The sequence below is a fragment of the Triturus cristatus genome, chromosome 4_1 (assembly GCF_964204655.1).
Source record: "Triturus cristatus chromosome 4_1, aTriCri1.1, whole genome shotgun sequence".
NCBI lineage: Eukaryota > Metazoa > Chordata > Amphibia > Caudata > Salamandridae > Triturus > Triturus cristatus.
The window spans coordinates 246,720,535-246,741,247 of NC_140585.1; the positions used below are offsets into that span (position 1 = coordinate 246,720,535).

General features: G+C 48.7%; 1 long non-coding RNA gene across 1 annotated transcript in view; it reads right to left on the reverse strand.

The window, feature by feature from the left end:
• Window positions 1–18,299, reverse strand: part of LOC146854198 (uncharacterized) — a 104,268-nt gene extending 85,969 nt beyond the window's left edge. The window contains exon 1 of the long non-coding RNA XR_014981169.1: window positions 18,056–18,299. This is a non-coding gene — a long non-coding RNA (uncharacterized LOC146854198). The remainder of the gene's footprint in view (window positions 1–18,055) is intronic.
• Between the last annotated feature and the right edge of the window lie 2,414 nt (window positions 18,300–20,713).

Consider the following 20,713-nt stretch of genomic DNA (forward strand, 5'->3'; position numbering starts at 1 on the left):
AAATACCACGCTGTAACATTCCCTCCCACATGGACATGTAACGGGGTCGCGGGGCAAGTGTGGTAGAGAGTAGCAGTTTGAATATGAACGAGATCACCCCTTTCATAGAAGTGGTTCTGGTGAGGAATGATTCAAACTTCGTGAGAGGACGTGTGGCCAAGTCCTGCACTTGGGGTGTAAGGGCCCAGTGCATTAACTGAGTATAGTGGTATCCTTCTGTATTCCCTAGACCAAAATCCCGCTTGCAGCTGTCAAAGGTCAGGGGGTCAAAATTGTGAAAAAGATGAGTCAGAGCCAGGCACCTTCCCTCCCTCCAAGCGGCAAAAGGTCCCTCACGGAGGCCAGGGGGGAAGGCTGGGTTAAAATGGAGAGGTGTGATGGGTGAGGGGAAGGAGATCCACCTATCATCCCCTGCGACCATGTCCAATACTCTCAGAGTGATGCGTGTAGGGGTGCTGATGTAAGTATTTTTGGGTCTGTCCTGTCTGGGGAGCCAATTCAGGTCCCATTTAGTCCTCCCCGTCACGCTACGGTCCATATGTAACCAATGTTTTTTAGACTCTCGTTTTGTCCACTCAAGTCAGGACTCGCAGTTGTGCCGCTTTGTAATACAAGTGAATATCCGGTAGACCAACGCCACGAGCGACGCAGCAGAGAGAAGGAGAAGCGAGCACGCCCTCCTTGCCATATAAATTGTAAAATTATAGTCTTGACTCGCCGGAAAAAATCTCTCTCCAATTCTATTGGCAGGGCCTAGAATAAATAGAGAAGCTTAGGGAGAAGTGTCATTTTTACAGCATGGATCCGGCCTAGCCACGACAAAAAGAGGGGCTTCCACTTTGTGAGTTCCGTTTGGATTCGAGTGAGAATGGGGGAAAATTAGCAGCGTAGAGCCCTTACAGTCTCGGCGTTAGGTGGACTCCCAGATATTGTATGGAGGATGTGGCCCACGGGAGAGGGGTTAGAGATTGGAGTCTGCGGCGTTCCGCTTGTGGGAGTGTGAGGTTGAGGATATATGACTTGCTTAGGTTTACTTTAAAGCCAGCTACAGTTTCAAAGCGCTTAAGTTCCGACTGTAAAGGCGGGAGGGACGAGGCAGGATCGGCGAGGGACAAGAGGACATTGTCCGCGAAGAGGGAGATTTTGTGTGGTTCCCCAGTGAATGGCATTCCCTGAATTTCAGGGTTGACTCTAACTGCTGTCGCTAAGGGTTCAATGCTGAGGGCGAAGAGCAAGGGAGAAAGGGGGCACCCCTGCCTGATGCCTCTAGAGTGAAAGAAGGAGGGCGAGTGCACCCCATTTACCGCCACTCTGGAACGAGGGTGAAGTTAGTTAGCTCGAATCATAGTAAGAAATTTAGGTGCAAAACCAAACGCCGCTAGTGTGTGGAACATGAATGCCCAATCCACACTGTCAAAGGCTTTCTCGGCATCCAGCCCCACCAGCACAGCGGGGATCTGACGCCTCAGGTGTACAATGCGGCTGGTGTTATCATGAGTTTGACGTCCTTTGATAAATCCCGATTGATCCAGGTGTATGAGGTCACACATAAGGTCGTTCAATTGTTTAGCTAAAATGGAGGAGTATAGTTTCACATCGAGATTAAGCAAGGCGATAGGCCGATATGAGGCGCAGTGGTGGAGGTCCTTCCCTGGTTTGGGTATCACGGAGATCACGGCCTCAGTCATGGAGGCAGTGGTCTTGCCTTCCTCAGCCATTGTATTGACGAGCCCCGTGAGGTGGGGGCAAATGTCGGGGGAAAAGGTTTTATAAAAGAGAGCGGTGTATCCGTCTGGGACCGGGGCTTTGTGGGGCTTAAGAGCTTTAATCGCAGTAGTGACCTCATCTTGAGTGATAGGGGCAGTGAGCAGCTCATTCCAGTCAGCAGTAACCTGAGGGAAGTGTAGGGTTTGGAGATACTCCCATTGGGCGTCAGGATCTAATTCAGCCCCGGAATAAAGGTTTTCGTAAAATGAACCGAAGATCTCTGCTTTTTCCTCATCCCTGTGTGTAAGCTCCCCGTTGGGCCCCCGAATACCACCTATGTATTCTTTCACCCACTTATCTTTCAGCTGTCTGGCAAGATGTTTACTAATCTTGTTGCCCTGAGTGTAAGATAAATGGCGCAGTTTAAGGAGGGTAAATTCTGCCCTATTGTTATATATAGCGCGAAGTTTGCCGCGGAGCGCTGTGAGATTGCGTAGGGTCTGCCTAGTGGGATTCTGTTTATGAGTGTTTTCGATAGAGGCCAGCTCTTTCTCTAGTTGCTCCCGCTCTCTAGTGCGCTGAGCGTTGAGCGCTGAGTTGAGGGCAATGCATTTGCCACGGATAACCGCCTTAAATGCGTCCCAGGTGGTAAGCTCTGACGTGCCCTCTGGTTTATTAATATTAAAGTATTCCCGAATGGATTCTCTGAGCTTTGTGCAGGATTCTTTATCCCGTACAAGTGAAGCCGGGAAGTACCACCTTGGAGTAGTCAAAGCATTTCCAGACCAGGACACACATATAGAAAATAGGCTATGATATGATACTGAAAGGGGGAAAATCTTGACCTCTTGGAGGACACCCAGCAGGGATTGGCTAATGAAGATATAGTCAAGTTGGGAGTATGTGTGATGGACATGCAAGTAAAAAGTGTAGTCTTGGGTGTGCGGGTATAAGGCACGCCAGGAATCCACTAGGCCTATGTCTTGGATGCGCTGTTGAGTGTCACATGAAAAAGAGCCCGTGTCTGAGCGGTGGGAGTGAGTGCTGTCCAGTTCTTTCTGCCAAGTCAGGTTAAAGTCACCCATGAGTACCATCGGACCCTCCACAAAATCCAGTAGCTTCCCCAGTAGTGTGTGTAAGAATTCCATCTGACCAGTGTTGGGAGCGTAGATTGCCGCAAAGGTACAAATCCTCCCTCTCAAGCGCCCCTTGACCATAACACAGCGGCCGTCTTTATCGCTAAGAACGTCTAGGGGTTGGAATTGTACGGAAGCACGGAATAAAATTGCTACTCCTCAATGCTTTGTAAGGGCCGAGGACCTGTAGATCAAGGGCTATTGTTTGTGTCTAAAGCGTGTGTCCTCGGCTCTAGCTAAGTGTGTCTCTTGTAGGGCCACTTTGTCGGTGTGATGATCAATAATGTACTTCCATACTTTTTGGCGTTTTTGTGGGGAGTTAAGACCCTTAACGTTCCAGGTTCCAATATTGATAGTCATTGTGTTAGAGGGAGAAATAACATCTCAAGGAGAGCTCCCGAAGCCCCATCGCCCCCAACGGCTCTGCAGACCCCTGAAGATCCATACAACTCCATCTCGTATCAGCCCTAAGCACACACATATCGAGAAGACCTACAGAGCAGAATGTTAAAAAGCCGCCACCATGTCTCACCCACTCCGACCCCTGAACCCCCAAAAAGAAAAGGAAAACAAACAGGAACAGAAATGCAAGCAATTCGAATCTTAAAGACAATTCAAGAAGCATTGTTAAATCCCTGCTAGGGGTAATGATACCCCCCCAGGAATAAGGTGAGGCGACAGGACCGAGGTCCCCGTCCACGCCCATTCCGGAGCAGCGCAAAGAGGAGCAATGAAGAAATGTCAATGAAACGCTGATAAATTGTCGCCAAAACAAGTCCCCACTCGTGCTAGGGAGGACCTAGTCATGGGCGCTAACACCAGCAGTAACACGGCTGTCCTTGTGAAAGAGGAACTAGGCATATTACCCATATGGAACATTTAATAAAGCAAACCTGACATCAGCAAGGGGGGAGTCCATCGTTCCCAGTCACAGTCATGATGTAGGGTGCAGGATACCCTGAGCGGCCGACAACACTAAGATTTCAGGGACGACAAGGCGGCCAGTCGAGGCGAGATGGCACCACCCTTCCCCCTTGAGTCCAGGCTGTGCTCCGTTCGACATCCAGTGGTCATGGTATTGCGAGATGCCGGTCCCACGAGGTACATGAGCAGCACAGATCCCTGAAGTTCATATCAAAGGTTCATTTGGGGCCTCCGCTCGAGCTCGAAGACCACGCAGACGGGTTCGGCGCAGCCCTGTGGAGATCACCTTTCTTGTCCTGGGTGGCAACGTTGTCGTCTGTGGAGAGACCAAGAAGATTCATACCCTCCTGCAGGTCAGAGATATAGCGCTGACTATTCCGAAACTCAAAACTGAGGCCGAAGGGATAAGTCCATCGGTATCTGATCTTGTTGTCTCTTAGTTTAGTAGTAATTGGTCGGAACACCTGCCCCCACGACAAGGTGGCCAGTGCAAGGTCCTGGTAGATCGCACATGTATGATTTTGAAAAGAGATGGATCCTTTCGACCTAGCCGCTATGAGGACTGCTTCTTTGACCTTGAAGGAGTAGCACTTCCCCAGCACATCCCGGGGCATCCTCTTTTCGCCAGTTTGGAAACTCCCCACCCAGTGAACCCGTTCAAGTTTTATTTTAAGGGATTGGGGGCTCAAGATTTCTGCAAAGAGCCCCTCCAGGAAGGCCTCCAGATCAGGCCCCTCCGCACCCTCCTCCAGGTCTTTAATGCGTATGTTCTCTCTCCGAGCCCTATTCTCAAGGTCCTTTGTCTTGAGTTGTGATTGGAGTAACTGGTCACGGAGTGATCAAACATCTTCTCGGAGTTCCGTGGTCAGTTTGTCTTGATCTTGATGATGTGCCTCCAAATCAAGCACTCGGGTACCCACAGGATCCACGTCTTGTTGGAGGGATATCAGCTTGTCAGTCAGGTCTGTCCGCAGCTGCTCTATGGATGATTTAATGTCCTGGCCAAGATCTTTATGTAGCTCTGTCTTGAAGTCCTTGAACATGGCCAGGAGATCTGCTTCCGTGAGGGCCATAGCAGCTGTTTCGTCGTCCGCGCGTAGCACTGGGCGCTTGTCTGAGGGCGCAAAGAAGTCAGAGACCCTAGCGGTTGTTCTGGTCGTCCCCCTCTTAGGCGGCATGCGGACTGGGCCAAGGGGGCCCTCCCTCGGTGTGCTGGAGCTGGCCACAGGACCCGCCTGGCGATGTATGGTGCCAAGGCAGCTGAAACGCACCAAATACGCAGGCTATTAAGAGCCCCAAAATGGTGGGTAGGAGATGACAAGGTGTGCGCTGGATGGGGCGTCCCAGAATAAGTGTGGTGCAGGACAGATTGGATCCAGTAGATTGGTACGCAAAGTTTTAGTGTATCGGCAAGTATAGGCATGCACTAACCTCAATATCTGCCGGTCTCATCGTGGCTGGGCAAGAGCAGATAAAGGTCCCGTACTAGGAGAGGAGTGGCGCCATTTTATGACCAGCTGGAAGCAGAGATATCGTCCAGCATATGGCAGCGGAAGACGCATTGTTCAGGGTAAGGTGCCACTGGGCCAAGTGTGTGCCGCCAGATCGTGGACCCTCTAGGCGATGTCCGGTAAGAGCGGAGCGTAGGCTCGGGAGACCGCCCGGAGGGTAGCAGCTCCAATGTCTTTAGCTTGCTGCCATCTTAGGATCAGGGAGGTGGGCCTCAGCACAGTGTAGCCTGAAGTGCGCTGCTGGGGGAAGCCCCGAGGGTGCCCCGGTTGTCGCGTTGAGCCCCAGCCTCACCTCCAATGATGGTAGCCCGCAAGCGACTTGCCTCGCGAGCAGTAGCAGAGACCGGCGCTCAACCCAGCCCGGCATCCGCCATCTTGTCCTCCGGCCGCGATGTTCCCCCGATGCCAAAACCTGGGTGATCACGTACGGAATGGAGCAGGTGGGGGCTCACCGACAGCGTGCTACATCTTCCCCTGCAAGTAGGTGTCAAGCGCAGCCCCCAGAACACCGGGGGACTGCCAAAATCAGCTCCGGAACAGCGCGCGGACCGGGAGCCGAGACGGATTACGACCGCTCGGCCATCTTGTCCGGCCACGCCGCCGGAAAAAGGAATTTTAGCCACAAAAAGAGCCTTTTTGGAGTGAAGACATTTTTTATTTTGGGGCGCAACATCGAGGCACAACATCGAGGGGTTGTTTACACCGATCATAGGAATCTTCAAGTGTTTCAACAAGCGGAATGTCGAAACAGTCACCAAGCTTGTTGGGCATATTTTTTTCCAATAATATGATTTTTCACTTATGTATATTACTGGATCTGAGAATACAGTGGCTGATACTCTATCAAGACAATATCCTGAACCACTTTATCGGAAGGAGACTGAAAGGATAATTGACTTTAAGGCTTTTGTGTCTCCCGTGAAATCCAAATGTCAAATTAGTAGAAAACATTTATTATTTCACCAAAACAAAGTGATATCATTTACAGATAAAATATTCCAAAAGGACATTTAAAAATAACGAAAAGATCACTTTATGGCTTCATGCATATAACCCCCACAAACAACCATCAAGCAGTCACTCTTACCAATCAATAGACTCTCACACAAGCAACACACTCGTACACAGATAACAATCCCAGGGAAACGTTTCTTCATATGACATACACTGTTGGTAATTCTGTGGATTGATTCAATCTAAAAAATGTCCACTAATGTGTTGTCTTTGGAAGATTTCTCCCATATGGTCAGTCAACGTACGTTTCGATGGATAAACATGACAACCCCCTTTATCAGGACCACACTTGGTAAGTAGAAATTCAAATAAGAAAATACAAATGTTTTCCGATTGTTCAATATCTGAAGGAACTACCCAAAGCTAACTAAGTCAAAAGTGGTATTGATTTAGAGGAATGGCATCCTTAGGTGCAAAAACATTACAAGTGCTCCGAACTGAAATCCAAAAAGGGATAACCGAGCTGTGAATTTATAATTAGGTTCACCATGAGGGACTCTTAAGAGTGCTTCAAAGTGCTGCTCCATTTCACATGTCTTGATACAGAATAGACCCAAAAGTGTGAAAGAAAAGGCAAAGAAAGAAAAGGAAAAATCAAAAGCAGAAGGAAAAACAGAAGTGAAAAGGGAGAAAAAGAGAGAAGGGAGGAAAGAAAAAAATAGTACAAGGAAAAAGCCGGGGACCAAGCCCTAGTAATGACGAGTCAAAGTGGGGCCGGTAACTGGGGGTCCTCGGACGGTCGAATACCGTCTGCGTGGAGCTCAATGGCTCAATGTTGCTACCCGACCTCTTTAAACACTGTGCACACAAATTATCTGTTTAACCTGTGTCACGGCTGTGTTAATTATTACGCTTGTTTCATCTTTCACATTTTTTAACAAGCTTTGCGTTTTGCCTGAATGTTTTGTTTTTTATGTTTCTTTTTGTTCATATGTCACCAATTCTTCACAAACTGCCTCACCTTCATGTCTCTGGATACAGGATTGCATCCCACTGCATATTGTCGTGTGTTTTGATAATTGATAATAAAGTGGATTAAATCCCACTATCCGGTTGGATAGTAATTATATAGAATTGATTCCGTTCTATACTTATTTTCTCTACTGACCTCCGACAAGGACCACTGTCTGCAATACAAATTGATACCCATGGTCCTTTCCTACCTAATTGGGTTCCCTTGTTTTTGTTAAAAAGTGTTGAGTTTGAGGCGGTTGGTTTGCATCCAGTGGGTCACGTTGGTCACGCATAACTGGAAGTTGGCCTTGGTGGTGGAGGGGTCTGCGGATAGAGAGAAGATGAGCTGGGTATTATTAGCATATGATAGGATGCCCAGTCCATGAGTCCCAACAGTGCTGCCAAATGGGTCATGTAGGTGTTAAACGGGGAACAGCTGAGAGAGGACACTTGAGGTATGCTGCAGATTATGTTCTTGAGGCCTGGGGTGTAAGGTGGAAGGCGGACAATTTGGGTTCTTCCGATGAGGAAGGATGCGATCCACTTGAGGGACCCCTTGAATCCCTATGTGTTGGAACCTTTTTTAGACGGTGTAGTGAGACACAATGTCGGAGGCTGCCGAGAGGTTGAGGAGGATCAGTGCAGCAGTTTCTCTCCGGTCTACGAGAGTCCTGATGTCGTCGGTGGCTGCAGTTAGGGTGGTTTCTGTTCTGTGGTTCGATCGGAACCCAAATTGGGATGGTGTGAGGATTTCCAATAAGAATGGGACTCAGTGCATATAAGATTTCTTTGTGTATGTTTAATTTATGCTTTTCAACTACTCTTTAAATGTCCTTTTCCTTTCTTGTCTCTTTTTTCACAGGGTCTTCTTGGCCACCGTCGTCCCTCGGACAAAAGAAAGGCTCAGGTAAGTGTCTTGTTTTAAAGTTTGTTTCTTTTTAGTTCTGTATAGGGGAGGGAGCGAGGCATGCCCCCCAAAAAAGGATTTACCACACTCAGTTTCGATATTTCCCCTTTCAGAGAAATAGGGAATCCATCTCCCTTATTACCACAAAACCACAGCACGGCACTAATAACGCATCAATCACATACAAGTTCCGTGCTCAGAGGGGCACTGGGGCGATCCCCACAAAAAATGCCAGCAGACTATCGGACCCACAAGAAAGACTACGGAAAGCTCCAGCCTTCCAGAGCCAATCAGTGCACAAAGATCTAATTATCAGAACTCTAACTACACGTACAGAGGAGCACTGACGCCTCTCACAGGAGGAGGGTTGCGGTGGGGCAAAGGATGTGCAACTCCGATTATGCTCATGGAACATCAACGGCTTATCAACAAACATAGAGGATCCAGATTTCTGGGAATGTCAACGTTTTTGACATTATGATGCTGCAAGAAACCTGGCTCACGGACCCACAGCACATTCAGGGTTTCATGTGCTTTGTTACACCAGCTACAAGGGGCGGCAAATTTGGTCACTGGTCTGGAGGGCTTTACACTTATGTGTCTACGACAAGCATACCATCAGCGGTACTCATGGACTCAACCTCAGTAACAACATTAGCAGTTAAAATCACCATCTTCCTCCAAGGTGAAGAAACAGAGGTGGTCTTAATTAATACGTGTATCCATCCCAAACCAAAAGCGAAAGAATCAAAAAAGCTTACGGACTTAGTAACAAAGTATGTAACCGAGACGGAAACTGCTACAATGGTTTTGTCCGGAGATTTAAACCAATACCTCTTTGGCTCCTCTGAGGGAAGAGGAGGTCCGCATAGAAACCGAAATCCATAACATCCCCACGCAGTGCGTACCAACTCATGGATCGAAGAACTTCAAGAAAAATGACCTCCTGGCCGACTTAGAACATCTACATCTTCAAGCACTTAACGGCAGATTCACTGATGATTCTCCACAAGTTGATTCTTACTACTCTGCAACAACGAGTCCCGTATTAGATTACACGTTCGCAAGTGTAGAAGAGTAGGATCTGCACTTATATGTTGCCCCCATTTTTTTTCTGATGTATACTCTGGTTTCTGGCTATAGTCAGGCTGGGATCCTGCTAATCAGGGCCCCAGCCTCTCTGTTCTCTCTAAACGACTTGGAGTGCATATTAGATGCACTAGCGATTGGATACTGTGGTACCTTATGAGTCCCTAGTATATGGTACCTTAGGTACCTAGGGCATAGGTACTTCACAGGCCTACCAGGGGCTGAAGCATGTATTATGCCACCCCTGGGAAGCAGACAAAATCTGACACCACAGGCCTGCTACTGCAGCCTGGGTGAGGTGGTGTTAGCACTCCTCACTGAGGTATAGGTTCCCTATATCATACCATAGACACACATATAAACCTATCAGTCACCCCTAAGGCAGGCCCTATCAATCCTGAGGGCAGGGTGCTTGGTTTACAATGTGAGGGGGTGCCTCTGCATGAGCAGGGCCCCTCTGCAGCTGGCAGAGTCTATTCTCTGTGGCTGTTTGTGGATGCGGTTAAACCATATACTCTTAAGTGCATTATAACCTACCGGTAAATGCTAACTTTGGAATGACTGCATCAAAACATGTCGTGTTTGGTGTCAAACAACTTGGAATCATACCCCCACACCAGTAACTGGTGTGGGAGTATGATCCCACCCTTCTAGAGGGGAAGAAATGTACCTACTGTGGAAACACAGACGAAATCTGAAAGAGCCCTGGCATCACAAAATGGATGCCACCAGCACAGACACTGGGCTGCCCTCCTGCTGCTGACCGAAACTCACAGTGGAGGAGGCCCAACAATAGGCATCCTGTCACAGGGACGTGTCACCACCTTCCAGACAGGATTTAGTGTATTGGGGCTGGGTGGGTGCACTCCTAGAGTGCTTTGAAGTCCTGCACTGGGGGAGCAGTAGGCTCCTCTGTGCATATGCCAGCTCAAACCGGTTCAGGGGCTACATGTCCCTGCTCGGGCGCGAAACTGGACAAAGGGAAGTGGGTTTAACCACCCACTCCCCTGACCCTCCCATAGGAGGGGTCATAGAGCTAGTCCCTCCCTTTCCTTTAGTATAAGATAGGGAAACCTTGCCCTTGCAAATCAGATCTCCCTGGACGACGCTCTACAAGAAGAATCCTGGACTTTCGACGTTCCACTACCTTTGGAAGACTGAAGAATCTCCCTTGGAGTCAAGGAGTAACTCCCCTGCTTGGCAGGCACCAAAAACTTTAATCAGTGGTCGCAAAATTTCCCGTTCCCGCTGGAGTCCGATGTCCCTGCAGCCCCGGAAGTGGATTTCCTGACTTCTCGACAACCATTGTGAGTCCCCAGCAAAGCTGAGGTGAGTGGACCCCACGAGTGAAGAGGAACAGCAATACCCGGGTACCGTGCACTATTGTCTAATGCAAACCCTTCATGACATTCTACGAACTTGTGCATTGGACCACGTGTGGCCCAAGCCTCCAGCAGGATTTCCACCGGAAATCAGAGGCCTACCTTGTCCAGAGTGACCGTGGGCTCCTGTTAAGTAAATCCTCACGAGGCGTCTTCGCGATCCCTTGCCCGTTGGCTTGTGGGTCCCCTGAAGACTTTCTCATCGAACCAAAGGGCTCCCCTGGTTGCTCCAGGCCTGTCCTCACTTACCCTCGCTGGGTGAGTCCCTCAGATCTTGCTGGTCTGCACCGCTGACTTTCTTCATTTTTCACAAGACTTGCTGTTGCCAAGGCTTGTTAGCTCCAATCCGGTTGCCAACACCTTAGTAAGCTGCAGACATCGTGGGACACTCCGAATCCAGCTCCTGGTCATCATCAATGCCTCCTGGACCTCGTGGCTGAAGAGTTAAAACACCCTTGATCACCTGAAATCACCCGACTACCGTGGGCATCCATCTTCCTGGCCCCGGGTCACTGGCAAGTGACTGTGACCACTGTCCCTTCTGCTTTCAGGTCTTCTTCATCTTGATTCCAGCCTTGGATTTCACCGGACACTTGTCCAGTCTTCACAAGCAGCAAATCTTCTTCGGCTTCCATTGAAAACGACGACGCAACCCGACACCAAAAGACACCTATGCACCCGGCTTCCCCGGAGTTAGGTAACTCGTGCACTCCGGTGCTCCTGTGTGTGTTGGCCCTCGAATTACTTACCTTGTAAGTGGCTTACTTGTAGACTCTCCCGAAGTACCCTAAAACTTTAAAAATCCAACCGCGACTTGCTCCTTTGAAATCAATAGAGAACCCGCGGCTGTGTTCTCACACTGCACGTGTCTCCCGTGGGTCTTTTACTTACCTGCCTTGGGTGGATTAGTGAAGCCCCTGCGATTCTACAGGCCCTAGGCCTTGTCCCCTTGCAAGTCGACATTCCTAAACCTCTTTTTTAGTATATGGTCTGGTACGCCCCTAGGGCCCCAGCCATATTTGTACTTAACTTATTGTGAAACGTTGATATTTGCATATGTTCATGACTTCTAATCTCATAAAGAGATTAGTAGAGTGTGTCTAGTAATAAATACATATATATTTGATATATATACTTGTGTGGTGTCCTTTCATTTGGTAATTCAAGAGATTCTAAGGTAAAACAAGCTGCTTTACATTCCTCTGAGACTTAGCCTGAAGGCTGCTCTCCACAGCTACCACTAGGATAGCTTTCTTTAAAAGGTTGTCTTAAACCTATCTACCATAAGAGTCGAATTGGACTGATGCAAGGTGGCCACTATTACTAGTGACCAGCATATGCTAGGCCAACTTCTCACAGCAAGCCTCTCACTTTTCCCACACATTAAGGGGTTCAGAATGGGGGACAAGTGGGAGAGCGACCACCGCCCACAAGAACTGCAGTTAATAACGTCAGCATGCAGCTCTATCATGCAAGATACAAACCTGGGGTTCACAAACACCTCCAACTTAAGAAAGATCAAATGTATTATAAATAACGCTGAACCTCAGGCAGAAACTGCAATTGAACTATTTAAATCTCTTGCGACAGGCTCAATGGATCAAACGGTTCAATGGGGACAATTCACAGCTATACTCTGATCGTTATGCCACCACCTCATCTAAAAAAAACATCCTCAGGCCATGTGTCAGAAGTATAGAATTCCGAAAGGGCAAAGAGATTGTCTCAAAACCCTCAAAAAAGAAATAAACCGCACAATACGTAGATTAAGAAGATCTCCGGGAAACGCCAGCATATGCTCACTCCGAAGGACCAAAGGTTATCACTCAAAAAACTGAAATGGAATATCACTAAAGATAAAGAAAATACAACTTGGGCAAAATTATTATACGATCTAAATCGCAATGACAGTGCTTGCTTCTGGAACACTGGGAACGGGATAATCCACCCCCATCATGAAGGCATATCGTCTCACATTTCAGAAGACAGCTGGGTTGAGTTTATTTTCAAGCATTTCAACAACCAAAAGGGAAATGTCGGAATGGAAGAACACTTTGGAGAGGGTTATACAGAGACCTGGGAGCCAAACGGGTCAATGACAGAACACACACCTCCCTGTGCAGCTAGCGGTCTATCGTTGCTCTAAATAAAAAAGCAGATTGCAAAGGGAAGGAGAGAAGGGGCACCAGAACCAAACGGCATCCCTCCGGCATTGTTTAAAGCTAAGTCGAAGGACTGAGCTGGGATCCTACAACCTCTTTTTCTGGAAGTCAGGCTTTTGAACAGATTACCAGAATCATGGAAGGGGTCGACAATTGTGCCAATCTACAAAAATTAGACAAGGGTGAGCCAAGCAATTATCGGCTAGTTGCCTTGATAGACAATGAAGCAAAATATTTTGTAGGTATGATTTTAGAGGAACTTACAACTTGGGCAGAGGCAAACGAGATAATACAGTTAAATCAAACTGGCTTTCGCAAGATGGCGGGAACATCAACTAACATTCTCGCAATCTCCCTATTGATAGACGCAGCAAAAACATCAAATCTTCCCTTAGTTTGAGTTTGAGTTTAAAATTACTTGTAGAGCGCACGTCTACCAGCGGTTTCTTGGCGCTATAGTTAACAAGGTCCTGGGCTAGAAGACTAGGGAAGCTGCTGGCGTATTATTTAAAGGACTTCATGAACAGGAAGGTCTTGAGGTGTTTACGGAATTGCGGGTACAGGGTAATGGAGCGAAGTTCAAGGGGAAAGGAGTTCCAGAGGGTCGGGGCAAGGGTGGCAAATTTTGAACCTTCCCACTTCTTTCTCCGGTAGCGTGGGATGGAGAGGAGGGACTGGGAGGACGAGCGTAGTTCCCTGGTGGGAACGTATGGAATGATCTCGGAAGAGATGAACGCCGGTGTCAGACCAAGTCGGGCCAAGAAGGTGATAGAAGCGAGCTTGAATTGGACCCTAGCTCGCACCGGGAGCCAATGTAAAGATTTCAGAAGAGGGGTAGAGTGGTGAAATTTAGGGAGATTGAAGGCCAGGCGGGCCGCCTGGTTCTGTATCTGCTGTAGGCGTCGCAGGCTATATGCGGGAATGCCGGCATATAGGGCGTTGCCGTAATCCAGGCGGGACACCACCATGGCCAGGATAATGAGCTTAAGGGCGGGGAAAGTGAAGAAACGGGACACCCTGCGTATAGTGCGCAGTGAAAGGAAAGAAGAAGATACCACAGAGCTAACCTGGGAGTGAAGGGTGAGTTGAGAAGGGAAGATCGGCACGTGCGATGACCGCTACACCACCCCCTGCTCTGCCAGTAGGGCGGTCCGCCCTGAGGGCATAGTAAGTGGCCGGTAAGGAGGATAGTAGGGCGGGGAGGGAGTCATCGCAGAACCAGGTCTCCGTTAGGAAAAGAAGATCCGGAGCATGAAGATCCAGCAGGACCGAGAGTTCATGCGCATGGGCGACTGCAGACCGGGTGTTAAGATAAAACACCGTGAGGGCTTTAGGGGCTGCAGGAGGAACAATGCTACAAGGCGAGAGAGAGGGGCCAACTGTAGGAAGGGGGATGTGAGGGGGAGCGGCGGGGGAGAGACCAAGGGAGGAAATGCGAGAACAAGTAGAGACTGTGATAGGCCAGGGTCCCTGGAGACTGCGTAGTTGGTCCGGGGTATAGGTGATAAGCGGGGCAGAGTGGTGTGCCCCTCGCCCCGGACAGTCGCGGATGGGCGCAGACGGGCTTGCCTTAGGCGCGCCTTCGGCGCGCAAACGGCGCGCCCGCTGCGCACGTCCGCTGCGCGTTCTGGGGATGCACATTTAAATAGTAGACCGTTGGGGCGGGAAGGGGGCGTGGCCAAGAGGTGGGCGTGGCCAGCAGCGATGGGAGCCGGTAGAGGGTGTCACGTGACAGCGCTAGGTCCGCTGCATGTCGCCCTAAGGTGCTAGAGTGCAAAGTAAGCAATACACAGTTTAAAGACACAAGTTTAAAACAGATCAGCAACTCCCGGCTTTTCGCCTCAGGAGACAGGAACCAGGTGAGCGCTCGTGAATCAGCGCTATAAGTAGGGCGGGAAGGGGGCGTGGCCAAGAGGTGGGCGTGGCCAGCGGCGATGGGAGCCGGTAGAGGGTGTCACGTGACAGCGCTAGGTCCGCTGCATGTCGCCCTAAGGTGCTAGAGTGCAAAGTAAGCAATACACAGTTTAAAGACACAAGTTTAAAACAGATCAGCAACTCCCGGCTTTTCGCCTCAGGAGACAGGAACCAGGTGAGCGCTCGTGAATCAGCGCTATAAGTAGGGCGGGAAGGGGGCGTGGCCAAGAGGTGGGCGTGGCCAGCGGCGATGGGAGCCGGTAGAGGGTGTCACGTGACAGCGCTAGGTCCGCTGCACGTCGCCCTAAGGTGCTAGAGTGCAAAGTAAGCAATACACAGTTTAAAGACACAAGTTTAAAACAGATCAGCAACTCCCGGCTTTTCGCCTCAGGAGACAGGAACCAGGTGAGCGCTCGTGAATCAGCGCTATAAGTAGGGCGGGAAGGGGGCGTGGCCAAGAGGTGGGCGTGGCCAGCGGCGATGGGAGCCGGTAGAGGGTGTCACGTGACAGCGCTAGGTCCGCTGCACGTCGCCCTAAGGTGCTAGAGTGCAAAGTAAGCAATACACAGTTTAAAGACACAAGTTTAAAACAGATCAGCAACTCCCGGCTTTTCGCCTCAGGAGACAGGAACCAGGTGAGCGCTCGTGAATCAGCGCTATAAGTAGGGCGGGAAGGGGGCGTGGCCAAGAGGTGGGCGTGGCCAGCGGCGATGGGAGCCGGTAGAGGGTGTCACGTGACAGCGCTAGGTCCGCTGCACGTCGCCCTAAGGTGCTAGAGTGCAAAGTAAGCAATACACAGTTTAAAGACACAAGTTTAAAACAGATCAGCAACTCCCGGCTTTTCGCCTCAGGAGACAGGAACCAGGTGAGCGCTCGTGAATCAGCGCTATAAGTAGGGCGGGAAGGGGGCGTGGCCAAGAGGTGGGCGTGGCCAGCGGCGATGGGAGCCGGTAGAGGGTGTCACGTGACAGCGCTAGGTCCGCTGCACGTCGCCCTAAGGTGCTAGAGTGCAAAGTAAGCAATACACAGTTTAAAGACACAAGTTTAAAACAGATCAGCAACTCCCGGCTTTTTGCCTCAGGAGACAGGAACCAGGTGAGCGCTCGTGAATCAGCGCTATAAGTAGGGCGGGAAGGGGGCGTGGCCAAGAGGTGGGCGTGGCCAGTGGCGATGGGAGCCGGTAGAGGGTGTCACGTGACAGCGCTAGGTCCGCTGCACGTCGCCCTAAGGTGCTAGAGTGCAAAGTAAGCAATACACAGTTTAAAGACACAAGTTTAAAACAGATCAGCAACTCCCGGCTTTTCGCCTCAGGAGACAGTTACACTTATGCTTTATTGACTTTAGCGTAGCATTCGATAATGTGGAGAGGGGTAGACTGTGGGGGAAGCTGGTGAGCTGGGAAATTCCGCAACCCATCTTAAACATCTTGTCTCTTCTCCACACGGATACCTGGGTACAGGTGAAATTAGGGGGCGGAACCTACCTCTCTTCTAAAGTCCCCACAATCAAAGGCCTGAAACAGGGATGTGTGCTCGCATCCACCCTGTTCAACCTATTCATGGCTGATCTCCCAAAGGCACTTAATGCTTGCAATTCACACTCCTCGAAGCTAGGTGGAAAAATAATGACCAACCTTATGTATGCAGACGATATAGTTCTGCTGAGCCACACTCATGTGGGTCTCCAACACCTACTGATGGAAATGCAGAACTATGGCACAGAAAATATTCTAAAAATCAATCTCAGCAAGACTCGGTCAGTGGCAATAAACATCAAAAGAAATCAGCAGAGGAATTGGCTTCTGAACGGCAATCAATTAGAAACATCACAGGATTATAAATATCTAGGAGTCATAATAGACAAGGAAGGAACATTTAAACGCGAAAAAGCGGAAATAAGAAGGAGAGGGCTGGTAATAGCTCTTTCAATGAAAAAACTTGCTAACAAACTGAAAGGGCCGACATTGAGCCCGCTGCTGAAGGTAGCCCAGGCTAAACTACTCTCTAGGATCACCTACGGCAGTGAAGCAATGCTGGGGAGGGATGCCAAAGTACTAGATAGCACGCTGGTCAAAGCTTACAGGATCATGTTTTGCCTCCCACACTACACGTCACCGGCGCAAATAAGGTTGGAGTTTGGCCTCCTTCATCAATCCCTGGCCAGACAAGGTTCCTATGTTATCTGCTGGCACAAGATCAGAGACGCCACTCCAAATACGCTAAACCAATTGCTGTGGAAAGAAATCCAGCACAGGGACTCTTGCCAAGCAAGCAGACATCTCGGGAAAGCACCAAGCTTGTGGATCTTTGGAACACTGAACTTCCACATTCAACTTTTAAAAAATTGGCATTGAAATGCGTAAAACAAATTGCAGTGTTAGAGGACAAAGCAACCTTTGCAGACAGGTCCCATGCCTGGATGACCTTGAACTCTTACAAATCACTTGCACCCCAGAAGTACTTTAATCAGGGCTACTCCAAAGAGTTAAAAATGAAATTCTTCAAGTACAGACTTGGCATCCTCCTGTGCACCCAGCATCTTCCACCATGGCTAAGGGCTACAACTCCCAGCACGTGTAGGCTCTGTAACAACAAGCAAGGAGACATCTTACACCTAATCTGTACCTGTAAGGATTTTCATCAAGAACGTGTTAGCTTGCTTTAACCCGGGAAATACGCAGCTGAATTGCAGATTAGTAAAATACTTAAAGCTGGCCGAACAAAAAACATCTAAAATTGTCATAGCGAAACAACAGACAGACAAGTGAGAACCCTTCATGGCGCAACTAACTTATAATTCGGGACTGGCTTTCTCCAAAGGACTGAGCACTTGCACTTTCGTTAAACAATAATCGTTTGTACAGCAACGGTTCTTTTAAATGTACAATAATGTTACCTTCTGATCATGGTTTCTATTATTGCATAAGGATAGAGTACTAGCACTTTTGTTAAAAAAAAAAAAAATATATATATATATATTCGTCTGTACAGCTACCGTTTTTTTTTAATGTACAATAATGTTAGCTTCTGTCTAATGGTTTTATTATTGCATAACAACAATTTTATTGCATCTTTTTAAAGCAAACACTGCAATGGTTTTTAATAACTATGCAAAATAAATAAACTTAAACTTAAAACACTCAGTTCCGGGTCAAAATCTGAATGGAAGGAGAGTTGGTGCAAACAACAAAAAGAAAAAAAAGAAACTGGCAGTAGAAAGGTTCAAGCAAAACGAATTGCTCTTCCCGTTTTTTTCCCCTTCTTTAATTCTTGTTCCTTCCCGCTCCTTCCTCCCCGACCTCTTAATCACTTACTGCTTATTTCCTATTTAGGTACCCCCGTAATCGCCCACGCACCTGGGGGAGCCTCGTCCCTCCGGGGTCGTGGCGGGGAAGTTCTGGTGAGTTCTGTAGCGTCTGGTCACCAGCTTCTTCAGTTTTCTCTTCTTTCTGGGTCCGGCTGTACCTCTCTCGTAGCGGTCGCGTCCTTCCCTGGGCTTGATTTTGCCTCCAGTTGTTGGTGTTGCCTCCTCCTCGGGTCCCCGATCTTCAGCACGGTGGTCTGACTCCTTCGCCTCTCCCTCTCAGTGTTTGGAAACCCACCTCAAGCGCGTCCGCCTGGCTCTATAGTCCGCCCTCTTCAGTCATGTGTTTCCTGACGTCAGCGTCCACGGGTTCGCTTGGACCTTACTTAAAGGGACCGCTTCTATGTGCATCGCCCTCTTATCTCCATCAGATGGGCATCGTACCAATTAACGGTGGGAGGCTGTAATTAAAGAGGGGCGATATGTATGAAGGGATCGAATCTCGTTCCTTTTCTTTTGCTCCCTCGGTTGGGTCAGTCCCAGTCTGGTCCCGTTCGGGGAAATGAGGAATGAGTGAAAGGAAATCTGCATTTTTGTTCTCAGAGCCTTTATGATGTCACACATCAAATGTATAGGGTTGTAAGGATAAAAATCACCGTAGAACACAGGGGTTGATACTCCTATTGCGACTCATCCATAACAGAGGAGCGGGGTCTACATAGAGGGTAAAGGTGATCCTTCCAGGCAGTAAAGAAATTTGTCTATTGCGCATTTTATGGCGAGACATTCCTTTTCAACCATGGAATACAGGGAGTTCTGTACCATCTTTTGTTCGTTCAGAAAGAACGGCCCCCAGGCCTGCTTCCGAGGCGTCTGTTTGCATAATGAACGGTTCCTTGAAGTTAGGTGAAATGAATATAGTACTGGTGGTTAGGGCCTGTTTGTGGTCGTAAAATGCCTTCCCGGCGATTTGAGAGGGGTTTATCAGATGTTTACTCCTTACCTCTTTCTTTATTAAGTCGGTTAATGGAGATGCTATCTCAGAATAGTTCGATATAAACTGGCTATAGTAACCCAGTAAACCTAAGAAGGACCTAATGCTCTTCTTAGTAGTGGGGAAGGGGGTATCGAGGACTGCTTTAACCTTCTCTTGTTGGGGTGCAATGACCCCGTCCCCCAAAAGATAGCTCAAATATCTGACTTTATTAAATCCTACCTTGGACTTTTTAGCGTTTGTTGGAAATTGTCTTTTTGCAGGGTTATCCCCAAACATTTTGCTTCTTCCTCTTATTTTTTTCCTGACCTGTGGTTGATGGCTGTAGGACTCTGGGCACTTTACCGCTGATGATCAGTGCTAAAGTGCATATTCTCTCTGTGTAAATTTTTATTGTGACTGGTTATCCATGATTGGTGTATTTGATTTACCAGTAGGTCCCTAGTAAAGTGCACTGAGTGTGCCAGGGCCGGTAAATCAAATGCTACTAGTGGGACTGCAGAACAGTGCCACCCACATGAGTAGCCCTGAAAAGATGTCTCACGCTTCCACTGCGGTACCTGTGCACAGTTTGTTAACTGCCATGTCGACTTAGCCAGTGCACCCACTTGCCAGGCCCAACCCTTCCCTTCTCTTACACATTGGACACCCCTATGGTAGGCCCAAGTTACCCCTCTGGGCAGGGTGCAGTGTATGTGAAAGGTAGAACATGAACTGGTGTGTGTAACATGTCCTGATAGTGAAATATTTCCAATTTCGTTTTTCACTATTGAAAGGCTATCTTGCCCCGTAGGACAGAATGGGGAATGCTTTGTAACATTTTACAAGCATATCTTCCCATAGATATAAGATAAAAATGGAGTTTGGTATCCCTGAACTCAGGATTTAACAACACATATTTGAGCAAAGATGTTATTTAAACTGTGTGTTTGAAAATACCACTTTTAGAAAGTGGCTATTTTCTTGTTTAACCATCCTGTGCGCCTCTGCCTGTTTGTGGATTGACTGTCTGGCTTTAGAGTGACAGGGGCTGGGGAGGTGCAGTGGCTCCAGGAGTCTGGATGAGTCGGCACTAGGCTGAATATGCCTGATCTGCATTTGAAGTGGTGGGAGGAGTAGCACTTGAAAAGGGCTGTGCCTGCCTTCCACAATGCTGGCTCTGCCCCCTGTGGTGTGTCTGGAGCCAAGGCTCACACTAACAATGGATGTTGCTGTGCACTTGCAGAGTGCCCCCCAGAACTGGTTTGAACTGGGTTCAGAGCCCCTTGCACAAAGAGAACAAAGACATTTTGGGGTATAAGTATCAGACCCAAAAACCCAGACTTTAGATTATTTTTGGAATTCAAGAGGCACCTTTTCCAAGGAGAAGAGCTGGAGAGACTGAGGAGACGTACTGCCCTTGCTGTGTATCTAAGGCTGGCCTACAATTGCTGTTTCTGCCAAGGAAAGGAGAAGGACTTTGCTGGGTGCTGTGTCCCCTGCTTGAAGTAGATCTCCAAGGGCCTGAAGTGAGCTGGCCTCCTCTTCTGAAGTCTCAGGGACACAGACTTCACCCCTGCTCCACTGAACACTGCTGCTGTGAGTTCTGGCCTGCCAAGAGGTGCCTCTGCCAGTTTTGGGCCTCTGGAGGTTGTTGCTGCTGTTTGGGAGCCGAAAGAAAGAAGAAACTCAAAGAACTACAGAAATCGACGGATCGCGGCTGAAGAGGACCGACAC